Here is a 21,061-nt window from a genome sequence, read left to right as displayed (position 1 = left end):
GGACAACTGGTTCAGGAAAATGCTTTGTGGCCTGTTGGTAAAGAATCATATAAGACCATATGACACACAGTAGAATTATATGGCAAGAGGAATAGAAGAGTATTTTACAAGATGGGCAAGAAATGTTGGGCAGAAAAAACAATATTCATTAAAAGAGATATAACTTTGGACTCTCCACTTGCATTTGAGTCGTGGCTCTCCTACTTACTACTAGATCTTAGGCAGGTGAACATTATCAACTCACTCCTCTAATGTTGGCTTTAAAGGTAGAGGAGGGGGCCACAGACCAAGAAATGAGGGAAGCTAGAAAGGCAAGAAAACAGATTCTTCCCTGGAGCCTCCATAAAGACACATATCGTGGCTGACACATCGATTTCACTTAATGAGACAGATTTTGGTCTCTAAGCCACTAAGTTTGTAGAAATTTGTTCCAGCAGCAATTGGAAACTAATACAGTTATTATAATCTCATTGAGAACTATAGGACACTCACTAGGCCGAGCAAAGTAATGAGGTATAATAAAAGGAATTACACGATCCTTACTTCATGAAACTTAAACAAAAACTAAGGGAAATGTGGCCATGTCTTAGGTGATTGCAATACACTGTGATTTAGTGCTTGATAGAGATGAAAAGTTTCCTTAACTGGAACATTAAAGTTAGATTGAGGAAAAGCTCCTGGAAGGGTAGAGGTGTTGGGGAGTGTATTTCATGCATCTGGAATTGCCTGATTCATGACTTTGGGCAAGAAAAATTATGGGAAATTAGGAAGAATGGAGAAACTGAAAGAAGTTCAGGTTGAATAGAGTTTAGATTTAAGGAGCAAGGCAGTGATAAGAGATTAAGCCAGATACTTGAGCCCTATACCATGAGCATCCTGTACTGTGCACTCTCTTTGACCCCATCCTATCCTTTCCTGTTTTATGATATCTTATCTTACACTATATTGTCTGCTACAGTATACCAATTTATACCATACCATACCACACCATAGTAGCAGCCATAGAATCATGTAGAAAACAAATTTAAATTTTGTCAGTATTGAATCTGATTATGTTGGTTAGTTACATCCAGTAACTAACCATTTGGATTATCTTGGGTAAGTGAAATAATTTCTGAAAATCTATTTTTCTTTAACTGATAAAAGAGGGATTAAAAACAAGTCTTTATCCAAGGTAAGATAAACAATAGGATGTTTCGAAGATTAAATGAGATAATATAGTAACTGGCATGTAGTGATACAAAAATGCTAATATAATAATACAAATATTAATAATGGTTATAATTATTAATGATATAATATATTCTTAATGGTTATTATTGTACTGCAATTATTATACTGCATAACTATTTTGAGTTTCAACTCATGAAGTACATTGAAAGCCATGTTAAAGACTGTGTGCTTTATCTTCAGAGCAATCGGGAAGGAAGGAGGATTTTCCGTAGCAGGGAAGCGATCCCATCTGCATTCTACAAGAATCACTTAGCAAATAACATGGAGGAAACATGCACCATACCTCGCCTCGCTCCTGGTATTGACTTAAATGACAGTGATTGAATAAAGAGCCCCACAAACAAAGAACATAGGAGAGAACACCAGAGGAGAGACTTCAATAAAATTTTGGAAAACGGTAGTACCAATGGACAAGTAGGAACTGATTTAGCAAGGCAAAGAAAGTTAACATTTAAATATCTGTCATGGAGGAAACAAATAAGAAGCAAGCCTATTTGTAGCAGAAGCTTTGAAAGGGTCAGAAAATTGAGGAGTCATGTTCCTATAAAACCAGCTGTTCAGGCAGAAGCTGAAATGAAGATAGAGAAACCTCTGCTCTTTAAACTACGAGTGACCTTCCCAATATCACTGTAACAAAAGAAGAGAGATTGAGTCTTCAGAAAGGCTGAGCCTGAGGGATTCTGGAAAAATGGAAACCAGATACAGCTGGGATAGGAGTGAAGCGCTGTATTACAAGAGGGAGGTTTGAATAAAAAGTATGGATGTGGAAAGGTGAGACCCCTTTTCCCTTCTGGACCTCCAAAATTCCAGCAACCAAGCCGATTCTCATTTGGCGTGTGATAGAGTATTCCTCTCTGCGGAATATGTCCGATTAAATTTTAAAGAATCTCTAATCAATGTATATCTGCGTCCTGCAAAGAACCTGCTGAGTCTCCACCCACTTCTTCATGGGGCCAGCACACGGATGCCTTATAACTACTTACTCCTGTTGCCTCCGTTTGTTTCTTTTTTTTATTAGAATTTCCCACCCCTTACAATATTGTTTATATGGATGTATGGTCTCTGCATTGTTTTGTTCACTACTGTGTCCCCAATGCCTAGCCTATTGCTTGACTTAAATATATATACATATATTTGCTAAGTAAATATTGAACAATTGGCTTTTTTATCTTCACAAGCTTTATTTCCTTCACAGTCAAGGAAAGAGATCAAACCAAACAAATAGAAATTGGAGCTCTGAAGAAGCATAGGCAATGCAATGAGCAGAGGAAAACCTGAAAAGAAAACTACAAAATCAGGGAAAAGAGAAGATACTGCATGCACATCACAAGAACAGACGCTGTGAAAACAAACAAACCAGGAAGCACTTCAACAAGACGGAACTCTTGAAAATGAGAACTACAAAAGCAAAATTTTGTTTACTGAAAACTATTTAATGACAGTGTTGAAAATATGGCTTGGATATTAGAAATGATCACCAGGTAATAGGAAATAGTAAATAAAATGACTGAATCAGCTATGGGAGCCCAGGATCTGATTAATAGAAATTCCAGAAAAAGATCCAGTAAATTTAGAGGACAAATTAATAAAGAAAGAAATCCAGAACTTAATGGTGTATCCAGATTGAATGGTGCACACAGATTGCTCAGCAAAATGAATGAAAATGGTCTTCAAGTAGACATTACAATCATTCATTTTGTTGCTAAGGAAATATAGATAAATAGCATCCTAAAGGCATGTTATTGTGTTAAATAAATGTATCTTTTATCGTTCTCTTGTGTATCTGCCTGCTTACTTGTTGATGTTCTGTTTTCTCTTCATGATAGAAGAGAATTGAGCGTGTATTCTAATGTCAAATCGATGGCCAACAGAGAGGGAGGACTGGAATGTATAAGGTATTGAAGACTAAGTAATTATGTCAACAGCAGCAGAAAGCCTGCTTATTGTGTTCTTTTATTACAATTATATAGAGCGTCTCATTACTCTGTAATTTGAAAAGAGAATAAGGTTTTAAGACTCTAAATTCATATATTTATTTAGATCATTTTGCTTTTCCTTGTTTACCTGTATGAGATCATCAACAAAACAAATTTTAAATCATTTGCCAATTTTAAAATGCAAATCAAAGTAAAAATGAATACCTAGAAATTCCTATAGATTTCACTATTTTACTTGTAGAATTATGCATACAATATAAATATTCTATGCCATTAGATAGTATCTAGTGATTAATATTTAGTAGAGATTATTGTAAATTTAATAAAATCGATACTGCACATTGTAATAAACTAAATTATTAACTTATTTATCTGGCAGAATAGTTAAAAAATTAATCTGTTGAACTTGACCATGGGAATCCTGATCTATTTTCTTATTTCTGGTAATAACCCTGAAACGATGCTTTATTTTGTTTCATTGAATAGGGTTAAAAGTGGCAAGTGTTTCCTTTCTTGACCTTAAATCAATGACGATGCATTTTCACTCATGCAACTTGATTAACACTCTTGAAAAAGAGATCCCACTTGGTTATTTAATTACAAAATAACTCATTTTGAAAGATACATAACTAATTTTAATGCACTCATTTTCATTTTAAACAAACTGCAATGCTTAATTAGAAACCAAGCACCTACACCACCAGCATATATTTTACCTTATCTCTCCATTAGCCAATAAAATTACACTTAATTTAAGAAGGGAATAATGGGCTATAACTCAAGATTAATGTGAAAATTAGACAATCACATAGTCGTCTTATTTAACTTTTGTGTTTAATTCACAATCCTGGGTCTTACCAGAAACTGGGAGGGCCACTTATTTGCTTCCCACTTCATCAATGGGCGGTCTATTAAAGTTAATGTCTTTGCAAAGGAAAATCTGTAAAAACACCCACCAAATCTACTGGATATAATAATGAAAGCAACTCTGGAAATAATGCTTTTATGAGAAAGCTGCTATGAAATAGTTCAACGCTGGATCAATTAAGCTGGGGAAAAGAATTCAGTTAGGATAATTGTGTTTTACTGAATGTTCAAATGTTTATTAAATCTAAGCATTCTGATTTGCGCAACATCAAGTGATATAGTTGATATTAGTCCACTTTGTGAATCAATGAGAATATTTACTCTGGAAGACCCTGGTTACCAGGTTAATATACTAAATGTATGTAATGCATGATTTAAGGTTCTCTCCCCATTACTTCATACAAATTAGGCCCAGATGTGCTCTAATTGACTCTCTTCAGTGTAACATCTCATTGTAGCCTTTTGTCCCTTCCAGGTAAAACTGAGTTCTGAGGACTTCTCTTCCAGGCATTATGGTTTAACCAACACTGGATTTATCTTAAGCAATGAGAAAAATTGACCAATCATATGAAACAACACAATTTACTTATTGGACACCAGGCAGTACATGACTGAAATCCTCGAGAGACAGGACAACAAATGAGATGAGCCTTTCCATCATTCAGGATTTCTTCAAAGGCACTCGTTCTGGATCATGGATCAAGGAGCAGAATCTAAAGCAAGAGGCAGTTATCTTGCTGCGTTGAAGTGACAGGTACAGAACTTAGAGAATCTCAAGAGACTGGAAATTGCAGAACAGAGTTTTGAAGGGGAGAAAACTACTCAGAAAATAGTTTCAGAATCTGCCTAGGGAACACCTTGATTCTTTGCTAATCATTGAGAGCCAGATGCATAAAGTGAATATCCAAGAGGTTGGGCAAAGAGTGACCAGGGAGCCCTGGACGGCAGACCTCCCAGAGCTCACAGAGAAGGGGAATCCTTCCAGTTTCCACCAACCAGAGTGGAGAGCCCACAAAGATCCTCCAGGGCATTCAGTAGATGCCACAGAGGAGATGGTCTTTGGTATGCAGACAAAGTTTATCTAGTTTAGAGTAAATCTAGGAATGCATAAATCAAGTTTTAAAACAAAATTTGAAGAGTTCAAACTGAACCACAAATAACAACAGCAACAAAATCCATATACTAAACAATGTAAAGTATACAGTTCTCGGGATATAATAAAAATTCCTGGATGCAACAGCAAAAGATGTGACACACAAACAGCATAAAAACAGTTCACTAGAAACAGACACAGCAATGATAGAGATGATGAATTAATAGAGAAAGACATTGAAAAAGCTATTAAACTACGAAAAACTGTAAAACAAATGGGGAAGAGAAAAATGAGATATAATAAAAAGAACCAAAAGAAAATTATAGAAATGAAAAATATATCTAAAATCTTTTAAAAGTCCACTAAATGGAATTAACAGTTTAGACGTTACTGGAAAAATGTTAAGTAAATAGGAAGACAAACCTATCAAAAATTTCTAAAATAAAGGCCAGGGGGAAATGTTCGAAAAAATTTCACAGTCTCAATGACCTGTGGGACAATATCAAGAAGTGAAGTATATGTGTATAATTAAAATCGCATAAAGAGAAGAAAGAGAGGTAGAAAATATTTGAATAATGGCTAAATAATTTCTAAATATGATGGAAACTTATAAACCAACAGATTAAAGAAGCCCCATAGACCCAGTCAGGTCTAATAGAGCATTGCGAAAAACCAGTAAAAAAGAGGAATGTCAAAAGTAGGCAGGGGAAATAAAAAGAGACATTATGTGCAGACACAGGGTTAGACAAATTATCAGTAAATCCCAGCCCTAGATGACCGAGACATTGAAATTATCACACATTTTAAAGAAGCTATTGTAACTATGCTCAGTGAGGTGAGGGAAATAGTTCCATAATGAATGAAGAGGTAATATGTATTAGCAGAGAAAAAAAATAGAAGAAAAACAACCAGATGGAAATTTTAGAGCTAAAAGATATTTGAAATAAAAATTACTAAATAGGCTTAATATCAGAATGGAGATAAAGAGGGAAGAGAATAGTTCCATAAGAAACATTTAATCAGAAGTGAGAGAAAATAGATTGAAAAATACGGAAAATCCCCACCAGGTCCTATGAAAAAATTTAAAGATCTAATATAGAAGCAATTTGTGAAGAATTGATTAGAAAGATATAATATGGCAGAAAAGTATTTTACGGAAGAATAACCAAAACCTTCTAAAATTTAGTGAAATACTATAATTTACAAAATTAAGCTGCTCGTTTAACCATAAACAGGACGCATTTGGATAATTTCACGTCAGGGTGCATCATGGTCAAACTGCTGAAAACCAAAGATGAGGAGAAAGTCTTCAAAGCAGGCAGGAACCTGACACATGGCACACAGGAGACTAACAATATGAATGACTGTGGATTTCACATAAGAAACCACAAAGGCCTAGAGCAAGTGAAACAGTATTATTAAAGTACTGATTGAAATAACCCGGAATCCATTGAAAAGGCCATGCAAGAATGTGAAGAATACTAATTATCTCCAATTACTTCACATATGACTGTTTAAAATGGAAAGTATAACGTTGTTTTATTGGATTTATAGAGCATATAATTGTAACACATTATGATAACTACAACACAAAGGAAGAAGGGGAAGCCTCATACAGCTACAAGATTTCTATATTTTATGTGAATTAGCACAATAGTCACTGTAATAGACTATGTAAAGATAAAGATTTTAATTTCTAATACAATTATATTAAAAAAATAAAAAGGGATATAGACCAAAAAGGCAATACATAACTTAAAATGGAATTCTAAAACTGTGTTTCAATTAATGAAAAAGCTATTGAAAATAAAAGACCAAACAATTCAATAAATATTAAAATGCTACACCTAAATGCAAGTATATAAAAAATCACATTAAATTTCAAGGGTAACTTTTATCTCCTTTCTCCATGGCCAATTCTCTACATATAGTAGACTTCCACAAAGCAGTAAATGTTTGCACAGTATGTAAGGATAAAAACATTCATAAAGTAAACTAACCTACATGTAAATAATAGGTTTTGCTTGCTTCTTTTTAAAATTTTTGTTTATTTTATTAAAATAATAAAGAAGAGAAGACATGAGAACAAAATACCTTTCTGAAGATAACGGCTGAGTATGTTTCTAAAAATGATGAAAATTACGAATCCCTAGATAAAGAAGCACAAAAACATTCCAGCCAGAATAGTTAAAAAAGAAATAACTTATCCACAAAATCACCGTGAAAATATAGAATTCTAAAGTAAAAGAAAAGCATTGTAAAAACAGCAAATAAAGAAAAGATATACTACTTATAATGAATAATTGTTAGATATACAACTAATTTCTAACAAGCCATAATGAAAGTCATAAGACAATGGGATAATATTTTCAAAACATTACAGAAAAATAAATGTATACTTTGGCTTAAGATTCTGTAGAGAAGAGAATTATATTTTTAATATGGAGGGATAACAATAGATATTTTCAGTCAAACATGAACTAATGACATTGTTTGTATGTGATTGATGTTTTTACTTGGACACAATAATTCCCTCCTCAAAACTCACACGCAGCAGGGGCCAGCCCAGTGATACGGTGGTTAGGTTCACATGCTCTGCTTCAGCAGCCCTGGGTTCACAGGTTCAGATCCCAGATGTGGACCTACACACCACTCATCAAGCCATGCTGTAGCAGTGTCCCATATACAAAAGAGACGAAGATTGGCGCAGATGTCAGCTCAAAGCCAAATTTCCCCACCAAAATACCCAACAAAACCCCAAAATACTCCCATATATCACATCTACTATCACAACTATTATCAAAGCAAATCATAGGGGTTAACTTCCAACATTCCACTCAGGCGGCCTGGGGTTCACCTGGTCAGATCTCGGGTGCGGACCTATGCACCGCTTGTCAAGCCATACTGTGTCAGGCATCCCACATATAAAGTAGAGGAAGATGGGCATGGATGTTAGCTCAGGGCCAGTCTTCTTCAGCAAAGAGAGGAAGATTGGCAGCAGACGTTAGCTCAGGGTTAATCTTCCTCAAAAAAAATAAAGCAAATAATAACTTTCAAAATTTTATTTACAACACTGGACACTGAGCTTCTTGACGTAAGGTACCATTCAGCCGTATCTTTTTATATCATTTTCTGTTTTAATTTATTTATTACTAGTATCAGGATATAAGAAGGAGCCTTCTTTATATCTCTCATATTAGAAGTAAAGAATGTTTGATGCTTTCTTTCTCCTGATAGATCCCCAGAACTGCAGGTAACAACACTGATTTGAACTCATTTGAAACACACACAGTCACTTAGCCTGAAGTGCTAAAGCAGACAAGCACCACTAGAGGTTAATTGGTCATGGAGTCAGCCATTTGTCCAAGCAAAATATCAAGGTAAGAAGCAAGAACGGTTCAGAAAAACAACTGTAACCAAGCCTCTCCCTTACTTTCAAAACCATGCAGTCTGTATCCACTGGATGTTTAGTCAGGAGTCTATATTTACTAGATGCTTAGTTGGCAAAAAGTAATATTATCAGATACTACAGATACAAAATTAAGGTTATAGTTCAACTGAAGAACGAGGGGCCTGAAATATCTGAAAGCAGCTATGAGAGTCTGAAAATGGTAGGTTTTCTTGCAGCCAATTGGAGCCTTATGCTGTTGGATCTGGGGTTCTTTCATTTCACAACATACTGAAAAATCACATGCAGACACCATTGCTTCCTATCCTTTAGATCACACCAGAGTCAACATGTCTTCATATTTTGTATCTTAGGGAAATGAAAATTATAATCAATACAGAGAGTAAAACAGTTAGCTGTAAATTCTCCAAGCCATGCAAATCTTTTGCAAAGAGCCAACACCCTTTTTTTCTAGCTATTACCTGAAGCCGGAGGTACCTGTACTCATAGATTAATTCAGCAGTGGTTGAAAATACTATATTTCCAAATTTCTAAAACTAGAAAGTAAGCTAATCACTTATATTCAGACTACAACTAACTCATAATTTGTCATTTATCTTGATGATTGAATTAGGAGTCTGGAATCAAGACAGAAGGATGTTTAATTTCGAAATTCAATCTGAGACTAAGAATAATGCTCTCCAAAAACACTCATAGAAAAAATTGTACATTTGGAACATGCTTGTGTTAGATTATCTTTTTAGGTTAAAGGACATTTGATTGGGCTGTTTGTGTGTGTGAGTGTGTGTGTGTGTTTGTAGGTTATATACTCTGAGTACCATCCTCAAATCCTTATTGGTTTCTTGGTTATTTATTTTTTAATTAAAGGAGTAACTTAATCAAATTACATTTCCTGAAGAAGTGCAGAAGTAGGCAGGGTGACCAAATTCTCCTGGAGTACCCCTTGGTGATTTGCAGAACACTTTGTCTCAGAACACTAAATTGTTCTGCTTTCTTGACATATTGCAAATGAACCTTGCTTTAAATGCATTATTCTTGGTAACTCTGGTGTCCCCACTGAAATATTCAGTTCTTTACATACAATAGGCCTGCAAAGTACTATAACTACGGCTATGGTATATAAACACACGAACTTATGAAATATATCAACCCATATGTCATACGTAAATGATAGTTATCTTTCTTGTTTGCATATTCTTTATTTTTTTAATTTTTATTTCTTCATTTATAGTTACTTTGTACTGCAGTTATAATAAGTGTTTGGCTTCATCCTGCTTAAATTGAACTTAGCACTTTCCACTCGTGTGTAATTGAAAATGTATATCTCCTTCTTTTAAAGATGGAAGCTGAGGGGGTTTGTCAACCTGAGGAACCAAATGAAGTGCATTTTGTCATGTGATGTTTGACCTTCAAAATCTCAAAAAGCAAAACTAGTATTTTCTAAGCCTAACAAAGCTAGTATTTGTTAAGCCTACGGTTAAATCCATATTTCCTCTTAATTCCACTATGTTTACTTGTACTAATATTTACATATTAAATATGCTCTGAGTATAAAGTTTTAAAGTCCAGTATCTTTTCCATTTAGTGTGAATTACAAAAACAGGTATGCTTTTAGCTTTGTGAAGTTTTGTCACACCTTCGCTTCTATTATTCACTTGTGTCTGGTCCTACTTAGACTCCTTTCAAACTGTGTTTATCTTTATGATAATGAGTTAGCAAGAACCAGAACTTGTATTGGAATAGAAAATTCAACAGCAAATTATCATCTAGAATATCATTATTAGTAGTATTTCATTTATATCGTAAAAGTGGGCATTTTGTATATACTACAACTTTCCTATTTGGATAAGGAGATAAGTTTTTAAGCTTATCTATCAAAATGTGACTTTCACAACAATTCTTTTCTATGCTATGGTTATATAATGAATTTTTCTCCTCTTTACAACATTACATTGGGTTGAGGGATAAGCCATCAAGATTGAAATGACAAATTGATTGATGATGATCAAGGCAGAATAGAATCCCACTCGGTTTTTTTATGGCTATGTGGCCACTTCTTTACTAATATCAGCCAAATTTAGTTGTGTCAGAAAAATCAGCAAATAAGATTTGAAGCAAAAGCAATGTGAGGAGAAATGGATAAAAATGTGCCACATTTGCTCTGGCACCTGTGGGACACTCGCCACTATGGCAAGTCTATCCAGGCTCAACCCCTATGGCATAGAGCAAGGAGGGACTCTGCACCACGTGCTAACTCAGATTCAGGTTCCGGAAGACATGACACTGACGAGCAATACAACCTGTGAAAGCTACCATTTAGCAAGTGATATTCAGACAGTCAGATATAACGTGTAATAGATGAGAATAGCTTGTCAATCCTGGAAACTAGGGGGAAGTTACAGAAAAAAACAGAGTATTTGCTATCAGATTAATTTTGCCAATGTTCCACTTGAGCACCCCTTGCCAAATATATTTTAATAAAAATTACTCTACTTTGTGTGAATTGACTCTCTCCCAAGACTAAACATTTATTTAATTGTTTAGAATGTCAGTAAATTATTTTCAAATAAATGATATCAAGCAGTCTTCACAAACAAGGTGGAAAACACATTTATTGTGATGCCAAGAATGTACAAAGATTTCTGAAGTAGGAGTTTTACTATGTTTTCTTTAATTACCTTAACAATTTTTTTAGAATGAAAATTTATAAAATTTTTATGTTAAACTAGAATCTTTTTACAAATAAATTTAGGAGTAACTCTAATTAAAAAAGCATTTTTCAGAAAATAATATTGAAACCTTTATTTAGTAATTCAGCTACTGATCCTATAGCTCCATTCAAAAATGATTTTATTTAATAATTGGTAGTTAATAATTGGCCTATTTATTGATACAGGATTTTTATTGAGTCCCCAAATATGTAGACAAGTATGCATTACAAAATTTAGTTTACCTGTGAAATAGTTTTTTAAAAAAATTTAATCTTGTCAATATAATCCCTGCCTTAAATTTAACAAACTGATTAAACCAGAATTCTATACCAATTAAAGAACTTGAAATACAACCTATAACTTAATCCTAAACACACAAACACACACACACAAAGTAACACCAATCTGTAATTCCTCTACATAAAGATTAGCACTATTAACACACTGATTTAAATTCTACAGTCAGATGGTTAAGTAGGTAACCGTAAACATTAGGCTTTTATTTTTTTTAATTAATAATGTATTGTATATGCTGTTTGAAACCAGGTATTTTTCTAATATTTTGAATGATTTCATAGGTTATTAAATATAAGTACACTAAAATGTGTGCATACTTTTATATTCTTATGTTAGATTGCCAACCTGCATTTTAAACATGGAAGCATACTTTGTTTTATCGTGCTTCACAGATATTGTGCTTTTTACAAATTGAAGATTTGCATCGAGCAAGTCTATTGGCACCATTTTTCCAACAGCATTTGCTCACTTCATGCCACCGTGTCACATTTTGGTAATTCTCAAAATATTTCAAACTTTTTCACTATTATTATATTTGTTTTGGTGATCTGTGATCAGTGATCTTTGACGTTACTATTGTAATTGTTTTGGGGCGCCACAAACTGTGCTCATATAAGAAGGCAAACAAGTCACAAATGTTGTGTGTGTTCTGACTGCTCTACTCACCAGCTGTTTCCCTGTCTCTCTCTCTCCTTGGTGTCCCAATTCCCTGAGGCATATTGAAATCAGGCCAATTACTAGCCCTACAATGGCCTCTAAGTGTTCAAGTGAAAGGAAGAGCCACACATGTCTCACTTTAAATCAAAAGCTAGAAATGATTAAGCTAAGTGAGGAAGGCAAGTCAAAAGCAGAGACAGACAAAAGGCTAGGTCTCTTCTTCCAAACAGTTAGCCAAGTTGTGAATATAAAGGAAAAGTTCTTGAAAATAATCGAAAGTGCTACTCCAGTGAACACAGGTATGACAAGAAAGCGACACAGCCTCATTGCTGATATAGAGAAAGCTTTAGTGGTCTGGATAGAAGACGAAACGAGCCACAACATTCCCTTAAACCAAACCCTAATCCAGAGCAAGACCCTAACTCTCCTGAATTCTATGAAGGCTGAGAGAGGTGAGGAAGCTGCAGAAGAAAATGTTGAAGCTAGCAGTGGTTGGTTCATGAAGTCTAAAGAAAGAAGCTGTCTCCATAACATAAAAGTGCAAGGGGAAGTGGCAGGTGCTGATGTAGCAGCTGCAGCAAGTTATCCAGAAGATCTAGCTGAGATCGTTATTGGAGGTGGCTGCACTACACAACAGATTTCCAATGTAGACGAAATAGCCTTATATTGGAAATAATTGCCACCTAGGACTTTCATAGCCAGGGAGGAGAAGTCCTAGCTTCAAAGGCCGGGGCGATGCTCTTATTGGGGGTTAATGCAGCTGGTGATTTTCAGTTGAAGCCATTGCTCATTTACCATTCTAAAAATTCTAGGAGGCTTAAGAATTATGGTAAATCTACTCTGACTGTACTCTATAAATGGAACAACAGAGCCTGGACGACAGCACATCTGTTTACAACATGGTTTGCTGAAAATTTTAAGCCCACTGTTGAGACCTCCTGCTCAGAAAAAAAGATTCCTTTCCAAATATGACTGCTCATTGTCAATGCACCTGGTAACCCAAGAGCTCTGATGGAGATGTACAACGAGATTAATGCTTTTCATGCCTGCTAACACAACATTAATTTTGCAGCTCATGAATCCAGGAGGAATTTCAACTTTTAAGTCTTATTACTTAAGAAATACATTTTATAAGGCTATAGTTGCTATTGTTATTCCTCTTATGGATCCAGGCAAAGTAAATTCAAAACATTCTGGAAAAGATTCACTATTCTAAATGCCATTAAGAACATTTGTGTTTCATGAGAAGAGGTCCAAAATATCAACATTAACAGGAGTTTGGAAGAAATTGATTGCAACCCTCATGGATGACTTTGAGGGGTTCAAGACTTCAGGGGTGGAAGGAACTGCAGATGTGGTGGAAATAGCAAGAGAACTAGAATTAGAAGTGGAGCCTGAAGACGTGACTGAATTCCTGCAATCCCGTGATAACTTTAACGGATGAAGAGTTACTTCTTTTGGATGAGCAAAAAGTGGTTTCTTGAGATGGAATCTACTCCTGGAGAAGATACTGTGAAGATTTCTGAAATAACAAGAAAGGATATTAAATGACAATGAAAGAACATGGCATAAACTTAGTTGCTAAAGCAGCAACAGGGTTTGAGAGGACTGAGTCCAATTTTGAAAGAAGTTCTACTGTGGTTAAAATGCTATTAAACAGCATGGCAAGCTACAGAGAAATAACTTGTGAAAGGAAGAGTCGATGGAAGTGTCAAACTTCATTGGTGTCTTATTTTAAGAAATTACCGCAGCCACCCCATTCTTCAGTAACCACCACCCTGATTGGTCAGCAGCCATCAACATGGCGGCAGGACCCTCCACCAGTGAAAAGATTCCAACTCACTGAAAGATCAGAAGATGGTTAGCATTTTTCAGGAATAAAGTATTTTTTAATTAAGACACGTACATGTTTTTAGACATAATGCTATTACACACTTAATAGACTACAGTATAATGTAAATGTAAGTTTTATATGCACTGGGAAACCAAAAAATTTTTATTGTGACATTTGCCTTATTATGGTGGTCAGGAACCAACCCCACAATATTGGTGAGGTATGCCTGTAATATGGTTTTAAACATATTGATTTCATCAATACGTTTTCAACATATCAAAAAATAAATAGCTTGATTCTTATTATTAAAAATTTGTATTCATTAAAAATTAGGTTTACAGAAAAGGTTTCCTTCTGGGAGAAAGAAATTTCCTTCAGGGAGAAAGAAGTAGAATTGTAGAAACATGAATAGTCCAGTAACTGATAAAGTATCTTTGTAATTTATATTCTCTAAAAATCATAAACATTACTTAGTTTAAATAATAAAGGTTAAAAAATTACCTCTGGAAAACCACAACAATAAAGATAGGGTAGTGTATAATAGCTAAAACAGTGCTCAGGTATTTTTTCACTTAAGGAAAGTATAGAGATGTTAAATAACTTTGGCTTATAGAAAAATATTGTAATAGCTTCATCTGAGGAAAAAAGGTAGAGATGGAAATTAAGCTTTCATATTGTTTAATTTAATCTATGCCTACATACAAAGAAGATACAATCCTTCAAATCTGGGTAATGGGCAAATTTCCATTTAATTACCTGTATTTTTTCTGTAAATTGATAAAATGCAATTACGAAACATTTTAAAAATAAACAACAAAGTGTCAAAAACAGTAAATAACCGTTTTATTTTGATACTACTTTTCTTATTGCAAGTTTGTATTGTTTTCCAAGCAAAGATTATCTGGCAAACTGAACTGAAAGGATGGAGCAAAAGCTGTGAAGTCAGACGACAGGGCAGATTGCAGACCAAGCAGGATGTTCTTTGTCTGTTGAAACCTGGTCACAGCAGCTTCTTCACTAACAAAGGGATTTTCCGGAAGTCTTCTTGAGTAGGTCAGTAGCTTCTTTTTCACTGCTGTTCGATTAATCCCAATTTCACCACTGGAAGTACAAACCTATAGAGAAAATTTTATGATGAAGACTTACAAATCTTCAAGGACTTAGGAGGAGAGAAAACTGCACTTACCTTAAATTTTAATTGAAACGTAACCTGTGGGTAAAAATTATTTTTCATTTTTATGTATAATTGTGCCCTCAGATATATAGAATGTTACCTGACATTTTGCTATTCATGTCTTAGCTGTTGCAACCTCCTACATGTGAAATTCATAACAATCTTTTGAAACGCATATCATTGAAGAGTAAGACATGTTTATGTAAGGGTGTGGGGAATATTAGAACCATATCAGGGAAATAAATGTGAGACCATAAACTTAATTTTTGATTTTACATTCTCTTACCTTCCCAAAGATTTTGTGCGTTATGCTGTCTTTGTAGTCATTTTGAAAAGATCACTTTCTCGGTTGGTTATGGAAAGGTGCCTTCATTGCTGCAAAATCTGTGGGTTAAGTAATTAAGCAACAGCTGCATTTGGGACAGGATGGGCAAGAAATAACAGTGCATATTTTCCAAATTAGTTGTCTCAGGAAGAAGTCTGTTGAGAACAGTGCAGGAGATAAAATATATGCTTTGTACTACCACACCTATATCCTATTTTCTTTCATAAACTCTCAAAAGTGATTTATCTGTTTTCTTGCTAAGGTGTATTAAATTATAGTTTAAACCTAATTAGATGTGCTAGACAGGCATTTCGAGGAAAAGTTCTACTCCCACCGGCATTTTATTTTATATATTCCTAATATGAATTTTGCTATTTAATGATATTACAAAAATAAAAGGTACACGGGAAGACACAGTGCTTTCACTTTTGCCCTTTTTGATTTAGAAAGTTTGTGTATTTTACCCATGTGTGCTTTATTATCTTCAGAAACTTAACTGTGCCAGAAAATGAGCCTGCAGGGGACAGAAACTTTAAAGGTGCAGAAATTTTCTCAGTATTCCTCCTGGTTCTAAAGTAATGATTGTGAGGCCTTTGGAATACGTATATTTACACCAAACAATCAAAATGCCAATGTTATTTTGTAAACTGTTCATTCATGATATAAAATATCCATAGTTCATCACTACCTTTCAAGAAATAATGTCCTTCTCTTCCTAGTCCTCCATCAGAAAATCTAGGAAACCTAGAAGGAATTGAGATCCAGAGTCCCTTTGGCAGAAAAGATGAAGAAATGATAAATTATCATTTGGGTTCAGAGTTTACCATCTAACCCTTGGAGCAGAAGTAGACTCAGTAAAATGAAAGAAAAGTTCAGTACATCCTTTGGTCGTGCAAGCATCACTTGAGATCAAGGATGCATCTTGCAGACTCCCTTCAAAGGCATTCAGGAAGGACACTATGCTTTGCCTCTCAAAATATGTCATGCAAGTAGAATGTTTCGATGCCTTTTTAGTAAAACAGCATTTGATTTCTCATGAGAATTTGAATGCCACTGGAGAAGCAGCTTTTAATTAAGAATATAAATAATGACATCTCTCAGGAGGGCAGAGAAAATAATCACCATTGTCACAAGATTAACATTTTACTATTTTTTTTCTTTTCCAGTCTGTTACATCTTATTTCTACATTGTAAGCCAAATTACTAACGAAATTTTCCATGCTTTCTGGATCTGGTAATGTTCAAAAGTAAACCAAACATTTACTTCCCTGCATCATGGACACCTGACTCCTTTGAAGTACGGAGAGCCTTTCATCTTACTTTTGTAAAACTCCCAGTTTTAATTCATCATGGAGGATACCTTTAAAAACTGTTTTTTCTTGCATATTGAGTGAGATGGGCCAGTCATAAGACGGGGCTTGAGCTGCGGCTGTTGTTCTCGTGATTTATATTGCGTCATCTCTCTTCTCCAGTCTGCATCCTGAAGTAAACAGATGAAAAGTGAGACAGCTGGCTGGGACAAGGAGATCTCGGCCCACCTTTGACAGAGGTCCTGTGAGCAGCCACAGGGGTAGCCTGTGGCTACAGTTCTTGTGTCTGATTAACTGACTGAGACAATGTCAGTCATCAGTCAATGGCTTTGTGGTTCGAGTTGTGATAAGATACAACTTTGATAATAAGCAATGTGTCTATGTGTATTAGTTTGCTAGGGCTGCCATAACAAAGTACCATGGACTGGGTGGTTGAAACAAAGAAATTTATTTTCTCACAGTTTTGGAGGTTGGAAAGTTCAAGATTGAGGTGTTCGCAGGGCTTTTCTCCTTGGCTTCTAGATAGCGATCTTCTCCCTGTGTCTTCACACGGTCTTCCTTTTGTACACGTCTGCATCCTAATTTCCTTGTCTTCTAAGGACACCCGTAATACTGGATTACAGCCCATTATAATGACCTCATGGTAACTTAATTACCTCTTTAAAGATACTATCTCTGAATACGGTCACATTCTGAGGTGCTAGCATATGAATTTTGAGGGTCACAATTCAGCCCATGACTCTATGACTAAAGAATTCCATTCCAATTACCCTTATTGCCCAAGACATATTTGGAATGGACTCTGCCATACTCCAAACCACTCTTGTTCCTGTTAATTAAGTGCTAAATAAAACAGAAAACAAACAAAAAATGTAAGAAGGAATCAGTACAAAGGAAATATCCCAGAAAACTTTAGAATATGTGAACCCTGATTCCGAGAAGTAGAAGATGATACCAGGGATGCAAGGCTGAAGTGGAACTCAATATTGTGTGCTTTCAGAGTATGTGAGTGCCGTTCCTGCAGGGTATTGCAAAATATGCAAAAGGAATGTAAATCGAAAAGAAAGAAAAATGCACTCCCCCTTTCTGAACATTTTCTTTGAAATACTGCAGACCTCTTCCACTAATAAATGCACTAAAATGCCCACAAATAGATGTTTATTTATCATTTATTATTATTGAACAAAGAAAGTTTAACCATAACAGTGAATATGTCTGAGTGTGAGTTTTTTAAGGAGGTAAAAGTAAATATGTTCATCTATAACTTAATAAAAATGTTTGTGAAATTTAGAATGAAAGTTTTAATATAGGATTTTGTTATTTTCAGGTGTGGCAGACACAGGTTAAGGTGACCCCTCCCCCCAATGAGTCACTCCTTCTGTAATCCCCTTTGCTTGAGTATAGGGGTAATCAATAACTGCTTTTAGCTGATAGAACATGGCAAAAGTGACAGGAAAGTCATTCCTGTGATTTTGTTGTGTTATATAAGACTCCATCACAGCAGACTGGACCAAGAAACTCTTCTAGTAGCCTTGAAGAAGTAAAGAGCCACATGGTAAATGGCTTATGGAAGGACCACAAGGCAAAGAACTGAAGGTGGCTGCCAGGAAGGGAGAGTGGTCCCAGCCAACTGTCAGCAGGTGAACAGGGTCTTCTGTCAGACAGCCTCTAGGAAAGGAATCCTGCCAACATCTGAAGTGAATTCGTGGGTGGACCTTTCCCCACTTGAGTCTCAAGATGAGGATGCAGCCCAGCTGACACATTGGTTGCAGTCTTGTGAGACCCTGAGCACAGACACAAGTTAAGCTTTGCTAGGACTCATTACCTGTGGAAACTATGAGATAATAAATGCGTATTGTTATAAGCTTCTAAATTTTGTGGTAATTTTTTACTCAGAAATATAGAAAACTAGTATAGTCAAAATGTAAAATATTTGTCAGTCTATATATATATCCCAGAAAAAGGAAAATCCAAAATAAGTGTGTGTTTGCCTTTGTAATACAGTTTTTCCTTGTTTCTTTGAAAATGATTAAGTTTTCTGATCTCAGAATTAATGGCATTTCAGAAACTATTATCTTTCACTGCAAAAGCCCAGTTACCAACTTAAATCTTTGGTTATCCCCCTCCTGCCTACCTGTTTTACTAAATTTGTATTTATTTCATTATTTTCAAAGCACCAGACCTTGGCATGTTATAAGCGTGGACTCCCATTGTCCTATTCTTCCATCTCTCTTCACTATTCTTCTCCTTTCCTCTCTCCACCTCACTCTTCTCTCTGACTCCTGTGTGTGCTGCTCTTTCCCTCATGCTCTCTCTCTCTTCCTCCTCCTCATTCTCCTCTCTGTTGCTATCCCATTATCTGGCTGTCCAACTTGGTAAAGCCTGGCAAGGAAGAAACAGAAAGAAATGGTTATTTGCGCTAAAATAGTTTATAACTAATGGCCAGAGAGCACTATGAAATGGTGAAATATATACAATGCACAATTACATCAACCAAGAGCGTAATAAAACAATTGGTTTATAGGCACATTTTGCAAGTATTTTTCCTCTGTTAATTTACAGAATAAATAATAACTTTATTGACAAGAATAATTAGAAATGTAATAATTGAGATTAAATATCCCTAAGGTAGATACTAAGTGTTGAACCAATCTTTTACCTAAAGCTATGATGTATAAGTAGTCTTTTGCAAATAAAATAAATAATACTCAGCCTTATGTGTATGTTTTTATGTATGTGAGTATAAATGTATTTATGTGTATATTTCTCTATTATTTGCCGTTATTTTTTTTCCTTTTTTACATTTACTTAAGTAAAGATTTAACAGGATGCATTTAGATTTATAAAATTTAGAGTGGGGCAAGGTCACTCTCATGGTCTGCTTCTAGTCAGAACTATGTGGCTGGCACTCCAACATAAACTCAAGGCTGCCTGTCAGGGATTGTGAGCAAGGTGATAAGATTGAGATGATTAATCTGGATAAGATAAACTTGTTTTATAGCTTTGAATTGGATGATTTATGAGGGAGTGGTGACTGTAAGAAAATGCAGAGAGAGTTTGTTTAAAGCAGGACGAGAGGAAGAAAAACAAACCCAAACACTCTTGAAGAAAGAAAACAGATAATATTAGAATAAAATATAAATATAGTAGGATTTATGAAGAAGAGAATTCATGATATTTTAAAATAGTAAATATTGCCTGGAGACAAGGTTAATATTGTCTTTAATTGGTAGGGTATATTTTCTTAAACAAAATATTTAGCCATCACACTTCCATCTATACAGACAGGAACATACATAGAAAGTCTACAATCTATATCAAGAAATCCCAGGTTATCTTATCTCTGAAACTTCTGAGACATAAGGAAAACATTGTTTAAAATTCTTAACCAATGAAATTCTTTTAGAGTTGGTAAGTGACATCTACATGCAAAAACTCCCATATGTAATTTGTCACCTGCATTAAAATAAAATGTTTGCATATGTCAAAAACCTAGTCTTAAAAAAAAATCTTTATTTCAAAATAACGTCAGATTTACAGAAGCGTTGTAAAGATAGCAGAGAGTTCCTGTATATCCATCTCCAGCTTCTACTGATGATATGTTAAATAACCATTATAAACATATCAAAATGAAGATTTAATACTATAAACAACATTATTAACTAAACCACAGACTTTCTTTGTATTCCACTAGGTTTTTACTAATGTCCTTCCAATTTAAGATGCAACATAGGATACAAAATTGCACTTTTTTCATCACATGTCCTTAGTTTTCTCCAAAATATGTTAGTTTCTTGGTCTTTCCTTACATTTCTTGGCCTTGATACCTTTGAGGAGTGTTGATCTAGTACTTAGTAAGGATTTGTCTGATGTTTTCTCATGTTTAGGCTGGGTTTTAAAAATTCTTTTTGGGAAAATCCCACAGAAGTGGGTGCTCTTCTTACAACCTTCTATCTGGCAGTACAAGCTACCATTACTTGTTATGGTAGACTAACCATGATCACTATGTTAAGGTGGTGTCTACCAGCTTTCTCCATGTTCAAGTTGCTATGTCTCCTTTCCATACTCTGCTAAAAGTCAGTTGCTAAATTCAGGACATTCTAAAGAAGAGAGGAATTATGAATTACCTCCTAGAGAGATGAGTATCAAGAAATTTATGAATATATGTACCAGAGTAATTAATAAATATTTGGGGGAAGATATCTTGAGGATAT

At 35.0% G+C, this 21,061-nt stretch overlaps 1 long non-coding RNA gene across 1 annotated transcript; it reads left to right on the top strand.

The window, feature by feature from the left end:
* Positions 1–3,366: 3,366 nt before the first annotated feature.
* Positions 3,367–20,156, top strand: LOC139045633 (uncharacterized). Its single transcript, XR_011504365.1, has 4 exons — positions 3,367–4,791; positions 8,368–8,510; positions 14,930–15,091; positions 16,704–20,156. It is a non-coding gene; the product is annotated as an uncharacterized lncRNA (long non-coding RNA).
* The last annotated feature ends 905 nt before the right edge of the window (positions 20,157–21,061 follow it).

This window comes from Equus asinus, chromosome 7, assembly GCF_041296235.1.
Source record: "Equus asinus isolate D_3611 breed Donkey chromosome 7, EquAss-T2T_v2, whole genome shotgun sequence".
NCBI classification, from domain to species: domain Eukaryota; kingdom Metazoa; phylum Chordata; class Mammalia; order Perissodactyla; family Equidae; genus Equus; species Equus asinus.
This window is presented reverse-complemented; position numbering and strand designations above follow the sequence as displayed.